The following is an 8,983-nucleotide window of genomic DNA, read 5'->3' as shown; positions in this document are numbered from 1 at the left end:
AAAAAGAAAAAGAAATTAATACAATTTAGATGAAGAAGACAATACATAGAATTAACTAATCAAAAAGCTGGTTCTTTGAAAGAGTAAATAAAATTGATAATTCCCTAGCTAACTTCATCAAAAAGAGGAAAGAAAAAAACTCAAATTCAAGCAATAAGAAATGAAAAGGGCGAAGTTACCACAGACCCTGTGGAAATTCATAAGATCTTCAATAGCTACTCTGAAAATCTCTACTCTCACAGAATCTAAGACACAGAAGACATGGACAGATTCCTAGAAAGATACAAATTACCAAAACTGAATCAAGAAGATATAAAAACTCTCAATAACACCAAATCAACCAAAAAAAAAAAAACCAAAGCAATATCAATCAATGAAACTGAAAATGTAATAATAAAAAAAAACTTATTGACAAAGAAAAGCCCTGATCCTGACTGATTCGCAGCTGAATTCTATAAGAAATTCACAGAAGATATAATCCCAATACTGCTCAAACTCTTCAATAAAATTGAAAAGGAAGCAATTCTCCCAAAAAAATTCTTGAAGGCAGGTATCATACTGATACCCACCTAGAGAAAGATTCAACTAAACAAGGAAACTGCATGCCAATCTCCCTCATGAACATAGATGCAGAAATCCTCAACAAAATCCTAGCATATAGAATACAACAAATCATTATGAAGATTGTACACCATGACCAAGGGTACAAGGATGGTTCAACATATACAAATTTATAAATGTAATACACTATATCAATAGAGCCAAATCCAAAAACTATATGTTCAGCTCAATTGATACAAAAAAAGGCTTTTGACAAAGTCCAGCACTCATTCATGAACAAAGTCCTACAGAAAACTGGAATAGATGGCCTCTATCTCAGTCTGATTAGAGCCATCTATAACAATCCAACTACTAACATAATTCTAAATGGGGAAAAACTGAAATCTTTTACTCTTAGATTGGGTAAAAGACAAGGATGTTCTCTATCACCCCTCCTATTCAATATAGTTCTGGAATCATTAGCTAGAGCCATTAGACAAGAGAGAGAAACAAAAGGAATAAGAATAGGTAAAGAAGTTAAACTATCATTATTTTCAGATGACATGATACTCTACTTGGAAGGTCCAAGAAACTCCACCAAGAAGCTACTGGAATTAATAAGCAAATTCAGTAGCATAGAAGGATACACAGTCAACACCCAAAAGACAATAGCATTCCTCTACAAATGACAAACATACTGATAGAGAAATTAGAAACAATAACTTTTACAATAGTACCACAGCAAATTAAATACTTAGGAATTAATCTAACTAAAGAAATAAAAGATTTATTCATTGAAAATTATAGTACTCTGAAAAAGAGATCGTAGTGGATTTCAGAAAATGGAAGGATATTCCATACTGCTGGACAGAAAGAACCAACATCGTGAAGATGGCCATACTCCCAAAATTGTTATATAGATTTAATGCAATCCCTATCAAAATAGCACTGAGGCCAGGGAGATGGCTCAGTGGAATAAGCGTTTCCCTGGCAAGCACAAGGGTCTGAGTTCAATCCTTGGTTCTGCCAAAAAAAAAAAAAAAAAAAAAAAAAAAAAAAAAAAAAAAAAGAAAAAAAAAAAAAAAAAAAAAAAAAAAAAAAAGAAAGAAAGAAAGAAAGAAAGAAAGAAAGAAAGAAAGAAAGAAAGAAAGAAAGAAAAAAAAAAGAAAAGAAAAACCTATCAAAATAGCACCAAGATACCACATAGACATAGAGAAATCATTCTTAAAATTTATTTGGTACCAGAAAAAAACTAGAATTGCAAAGCAATCCTGGGAAACAAAAGCAAGGTATAACAATCCCTGAGTAGAAATTATACTACAAACCTGCTGTGATGAAATCAGCATGGTTTTGGGGAAAAAAAAAATACCTTAGGATCAATGGAATAAATTAGAAGATGCAGATACAGATCTAAACACACTCAGCCACCTTATCTTCTACAAAAGGGCCAAACATGTTTACTGGAAGAAAGATAGCCCTTTAATAAATGGAGTAGGAAAAACTGGCCATCTATATACTGAAAACTAGAACTTGACCCAGGTCTATCATTCTATGCACTAAACTAAAGTCAAAATGGATTAAAGAGCTAAACATTAGAACAGAAACACTAAATCTCCTGGAAGAGAAAGTAGGAGAAAATCTTGAAGACATAGTGGTAGGCAAACAGTTCATAAACAAAAATCAAACTCTACAGGAAATACCTGAAAGAATTAACAACTGGGGCCTCCTCTTATTGAGAAGTTTCTGCATGTCAAAGGATATTACCAACAGAGTGAACACAACCCACAAATTTGGAAAACATCTTAACTAATAAGCCCTCAGACAAAGGTCTTCTATCTAGAATTTATAAAGAACTAAAAAACATTAGGACCCAATGTTTAAAGACCCAATCCAAAAATGGGCATCTAACACATACTTCTCAGAGGAAGAAATACAAGAGTCAAATAAATACATGAAAAAAAAAAAAGCTCCACATCACTAGCCATTCATGAAATGCAAATTCAAACAACATTGAGATACCATCTCAACCCAGAAAGAATGGCTATCATAAAGAAATCAGCCAACAACAAATGTTGGAGAGGCTGTGGGGGAAAAGGAACTGTTCTAGACTGCAGTGGGAATGTAGACTGGTGCAACCATTATGGAAATCAGTGTGGAGACTCCTCAAAAGCTAGGACTGGACATTTCATTCAATCTAGCTGTCACCCTTCTGGGAATTTTCCCAAAATAACTCAATAAGTCATATCATAGTGATATATGTGCACCTATGTTTATAGCAGCACAATTTGTGTTAGCCAAATCTTGGAAACAACCAAAATGCCCATCACCTGAGGAATGGATGAAAAGATGTGGTATTTTTACACACTGGAGTATTACTCAGTTATAAAGAAAAATAAACTCAAAGGCTTCATAGGTAAGTCGATGCGACTTGAAGGTATACTCAGAAGTGAAATAAACCAGACTTACATGTGTAAATATGGTATTGTCACCCATTGTAAGAACTCAAATGATGAAATAAAACTTGAAAGGCATAACACAATTAAATGGAAAGAGAGAACTTAAGGATTAAACAATGAAGAGAGAAAAAGGAGAAAAGTTAGGAAATATGGCAGGGACAAAAACCATACATTTATATAAACAGGATGGTTAAGGCAATGGTCTTAAGATTTCCATCAGGTTTTTGAAAATAGCAGTTAATGGGTACAGTTCTCGCCCTGACTATCTCTATATTCTGATATCTGTGAACTAAGCAATTACATTGAGAACAGCAATGTGTAATACTAAAACCATCCTTGAAACACCTGTCATTTTGGTCTTCTAAATATGTACTACTTCTAACATCATATCAATTATTGTCATACTCTCTTTAGAGTAAATGTTTGTAAAATATAAAAAGGTAATAAAAGAAAGCGAGAGACAAGAAAAAAAAGTCATAGAAGTGCCCGGATATAATGTTGCATATGGATTGATTTCTAAATTTCTGTGTAAAAATATGTAGTTTTTTAACATTCTATATAGATTTAAATTTTAGAATACCCATGGTTGCTGGAAAATAGCAGTTCCACTTTATATCTAAGGTGTTTGATATTCAGACAGATAGTAATGTTAAGCTTAACTGCTTCTGTTACAGGGTAATAATATCATTAAGCTTCTCTTCTGGATGTTTAACAACTAAAGTTTGCAGACCATAAATTAGAGAGATAGATAGGCTAAAAAGATAGCTAGTATTTTGGCTGTAGCCCTTTAAGGTCAGTGAGGACTCAAGGCATAAGAGAACCCGTGCTGCAACATCCTGTAATTCAGTGGAGCCCCAAATTTTCTAATCAAGGAGATTATGGGACCACAGAGGAAAGTGATCAATGATGTACAGTGTGCCTAAGGAGAGTCACCTAGAGAGAAAAATTTTTCTCAGGCTTTCACAGAGAGCAAATTGGTCAAGCAATGGTTGTGACTCGTCCAGATATCTGACACTGACAAAAGATCTGCAGCTTGCTGTACATGGTTCCAGGATAAATCCTGAGGGGATTTGACTGACCTTGTCAGATAGCAAAAGTTACATTTTTAGTTATATAAGTCTTGCTTTAACTTGGTCTTAACCAGTCAGCCGAAAAGTGTAACCATTAGGTATAAAAAAATAATGCCATATTAATATGCTGAGTTGTAAAAGGCTTAAGTCAACAACTTCTAACAATTGCCAGTTTTGCTGATAACTCACTAGTATTATGGACTTTTGGACTATATTTGGTTATCTTGCTGAATTCAAGTACATAAAATCTTTGGACTGGTTTGAAGTACAAAAATGTCCTTTAAGCACTTCTCCACATATAGCTTCTCTAACTGCAATGGAACACCTATTTCTAACAAAAAAAGGGGGGGGGAATATGTTGGGAGCCATGGAAGCTAGGAAATTGATCAAATGTGTATAGGTGGGACTAGGCCTCAGAGTCTAAAACAAACAAACTACCTCAGTCCTGAGATAAACATCCTGTCCGTTAACGTCTACTTTTTTTTTTTTTTTTTTTTTTGGTGGAACCAGGGATTGAACTTAGGCCCTTGCACTTGCCAGGGAAGTGCTTATTCCACTGAGCCATCTCCCCGGCCCCTAACATCTACTATTAATGTCTACTATTAGTCACTAGGCAACCTCGTGTCATGTGTTGCTAACTTTGCAAAAGTATAAATAAAGGACCATTTTGTTTTTAAAAAAAATATATCTATATCTATATATGTATCTATATATCTATATATATGTATCTATATATCTATATATATAGATACATACACACACACACACACACACACACACATGCACACACAAGATATGATAGATATACAGCTACTTTCTCTTCGGTCATTGAGATTAAAGGTTTGTACAAATATTGTTTAGAAAAGATATGTCTACATCTTGTCCTCTAAATACTATGAGGACAACAATATGTATTAATTATTGTAAGTGTCATACTAATCTGTTTTGAAACTCTCATTGCTATTTTATCTTTTTAGTCATTAAAATGACTTTTAAAAATCATACTACAATGCACGTTGGTAAATTTGCTATCTTTCTCTAGTTGAAGACTCTTAGGGGAATGTATCCACTTGGGCACATTTTTTGTGAACCTATTATTTCTCAACAATAAAATACTTAAAACTGCTTCAGTTTAGAATATGGAGCAGTGGGCCAGCCAGATAGCTCAAAGGACTAAAGCTCCTTCTTAGGCAGACACAGGGACCAGGATTTGATTCCCCTGCATGCTGTGCTGCTCCCACCCTTGGGGCACACTGAGAGGGCAATTGAGACTGGACAGAGTGGTGCATCCTGTAATCCCACTGAGAGGCTGAATACAGGAGGATCACTGAGTCCAATCTGTGTAGTGAGACCCTGTAGACCCTGTACTAAATACACATAAAAAAGTAGAATATGGAGCAGTGTGATTTCCCCAGCTGCAAAATGAAATTCTCAGTGTTTAAACTTGAACCATGTGCTACAATAGAGGGCACCCTCCAGGGTGAACTACATTCAGGTTTGATGATGATGATGATATTATTTTTGAAAAGACTATTTCATAAGTGGTGGTGTCTTTCTACAGGCATATAATAACTGCTTTCGTACCTCTGTAATGCTTAATGCTTGGACTAAATAGTTCACTAGGGACTATAAATGTTGCTATTCGAATTCTATTATTCCTTTTTTAGTTATTTAATAGACTACTTTTAAAAAGAAAAGCTTCACCCCTAACATGCCTACATCCTAATATGCCTACACCCCTAATATGCCTAATATGCCTACAAATGTTTGTGTATGTTTTTCCCATTCTTGTTCTAAGTTTGATTGACAGATGGATGGATGGATGGATGGATGGATGGATGGATGGATGGATGGATGGATGGATGAAGCTACTACTTGTTTATCTAGTAATGTAGTAGGCATAAAAAGACAGGATAAAAGCTTTATATTATTTCTAATTTTCAGAGAAAGACAGTAGATTCTTAATCTGTATCATTGATGACCATATTGGCTAGGGTTCTCCATACAAGCAGAACCAAGAGGACATGTGTGTAGATACATGACACAGAATGGACTACAAGTTGGCTTACAAGATCAAGAAGGCTGAGAGGTTCCATGAACTCCTTCCTGTCTCTGAGTAAAAAGGCATGACAGCTGGTGGTTTAATTTGATCTGAGTCCTGAAGCCCAAGAACCTGAGACTGGTCCTAATGTAAGTCCTAGAGACCTCAAAGACCCCTCTATTGTAGCACATATTGTTGGCAATTGTTGGCACTCAAGTACCTACTCCAGAAAAGTGCACTGGCCTTATTCTCTGAAGTTGTCTTTGAGGACTATGACTGACTACATTTCTTCATAATTTTAATTCTTTCCTTAGTTTATCACCTCAGATAAATTCTGATATATTCTTTCATTTCTTTTGTCACTTTGTTAGTGTCTGCTAGTTGGTTTTCAAATATTAGGGTATAGTTTTTGTCTTCTTTGATCATGTTTGCATTACCTGCAGGCATATTATTCTCCCTTTTTTTCAATAACTTTGATAAAACAGAGTTCCAATATTCAAAAACAAGAAAAGGCGGACATCTCAATTGAAGTATGAAGACCCAGTTTATCCTTTCTTGGTCTTTTTATTCTGTTTGATCTCTTGATGGGTTGGATGATGCCTGCTTGCATTAGTGAGGACAGATTTTCTTTCTTGGACAACTAATACAAATACTAATATCCAACAGCAACAAACAACCTCACACACACAACCAGAAATAATATTTTACCAACTTTCTAGATATCCCTTGGCTCTATTAACCTGACACTTAAAACTGACCATAACAATGATCAACCAGACTTTTGTATCAGGATGAAATCATGGACTTAAATATATTTGATCCACTGCTTTTATTATTCTTTTTTTCCATAATTTTATTGAGAAACAAATAGCAATGAGACAGTTTCAAACCAAATTGGTAGGACAGATTCAATAATTAACACATTGCACACATTCTTCCTAGTGGTTAATTGCTCTGCAAGCTTTTATTATTCTTAATCATGCTCAAATTGTTCCTCTTTAATTAGTAGGAATCAATAGTAGTATCAATACCACAAAGCAACACAATTACTGACAAAAATTTAAAAATGTTTGTGTCTGTTCTTCTCATTCTTGTTCTAAGTTTGATGGATGAATGGATGGATGGATGGATGGATGGATGGATGGATGGATGGATGGATGGATGGATGGTTTGTACTAGAGACTAAATGGATGGCTTTCACACTGAGCTGTATCCCTAACCCTGTTTCTCTTTTATTTTGAGACTGAGAGTTTAGTGCTCATCATTAGATTGTCAATGATTTTTTCTGAATCCAGTTCTCCAGAAGATTCATAAAGACAATATTCAAGTGTTTGCATAACTTCATGGTAAATCATATAGCTTTTTTGTACATTTTGAATATCTTACATATTCTTCCAATTTTTTCCAAGCACCAAGTATTGATATTGAAAGTTTGAAGACAATAGAACTTTCTTCCCTGTAGAAGAGATGTGGTATTTTTCCTTGGGTACCTGAAGAATATTATTTCTTTTCTTTTAAAGTACAATAATTTTATTAGACTATATCTCAAGCTGATGACTTAGGGTTAGTTTTATCAGAAAAACTGAGTATCTTTTAAATATTAAATTTTAGTTCTCCTCAAATTATAGACTTCAAGGGTTTTCATGTTGTTTTGTTTTTCTTTACCAACATTTTCTTCAGGTAGTCTTATTATATACAGTTCATGTTGAATTTTCTTTGGCTATTTTTTCCCCTCTTGAAAGATTTTTATAGCTCTCTTCTTCTTTTCAGGGGGTTTTGACATTTTTCATGTTTTCACTTTTCACTTCTGGTACTAGCTTGTATTTTTTCTAGTTTCACTTCTACATTTCTCTTTCTTTTTTTTTTAACCAAACAAATTTATTAATCATTCACTTTTTTAAAAAAATGCAACCTTGAAAACAAGAAGCTTCTAAGACTCATTAGCCTTTGCTAGACAAAATGATGCCCTGGACAAAGAGCCTGATATACCTAATGTCTGGCTTCCTTGTCACTCAACGGCTGCATGTTTTGTCACCTCTGACAAGGGAAAAGAAACTGACTAGAAGATTCATGAGCACCAAAGTTACAACAATTTTAAGGCTATCACTGTTCTCTGCTTCTACATTCTAGTTCGTAACTCTGAGACATGACACCAAGTAAGCACTCAAGTACCTACTCCAGAAAAGTGCACTGGCCTTATTCTCTGAAGTTGTCTTTGAAGACTATGACTGACTACATTTCTTCATAATTTTAATTCTTTCCTTCATTTATCACCTCAGATAAATTCTGATATATTCTTTCATTTCTTGTGTCACTTTGTTAGTGTCTGCTAGTTGGTTTTCAAATATTAGGGTATAGTTTTTGTCTTCTTTGATCATGTTTGCTTTACCTGTAGGCATATTATTCTCCCTCTTTTAATAACTTTGATGAAATCTGATTTCATCTTTTCTTTTTCATTTGTCACCTTTTCTATTGCTCAATGTTTATGTCAAATAGTTTTCCTGAGTTTTAGAAAAGAGATGTTGTTTGATCAGTTTTTAGAGATTTCTTTGTTTGGTTTTTGGACACAGAGTCTCACTGTGTAGTCCAGGCTTCCCTAGCACTCAGAGCACTCCTCCTGCCTCAGCATTCAAGTGCTAGGAACAGGCACACTGGCAGGAGTTTAATTTTCTATCCAGACTTTGATAATTTTCCATTCAATATTTACAATCCTGGGGTTCCCTATTTTGGATGTTTCTCTCTCTCTCTCTCTCTCTCTCTCTCTCTCTCTCTCTCTCTCTCTCTCTCTCATATTTGTGCTTATTCTTCATTTAAGTTTTAAAACATTCAGTCCTGGGTATCACACACACACACACACACACACACACACACACACA

At 34.6% G+C, this 8,983-nt stretch overlaps 1 pseudogene; it reads left to right on the top strand.

Moving 5' to 3' along the window:
* LOC101560650 overlaps window positions 1-7,446 on the top strand; it is a 13,821-nt pseudogene extending 6,375 nt beyond the window's left edge.
* Window positions 7,447-8,983: the final 1,537 nt, after the last annotated feature.

This window comes from Octodon degus, unplaced genomic scaffold (assembly GCF_000260255.1).
Source record: "Octodon degus isolate 3935 unplaced genomic scaffold, OctDeg1.0 scaffold00115, whole genome shotgun sequence".
Classification (NCBI taxonomy): Eukaryota; Metazoa; Chordata; class Mammalia; order Rodentia; family Octodontidae; genus Octodon; species Octodon degus.
The sequence above is the reverse complement of the archived record's forward strand: the minus strand, read 5'-3'. Positions and strand labels throughout refer to the sequence as shown.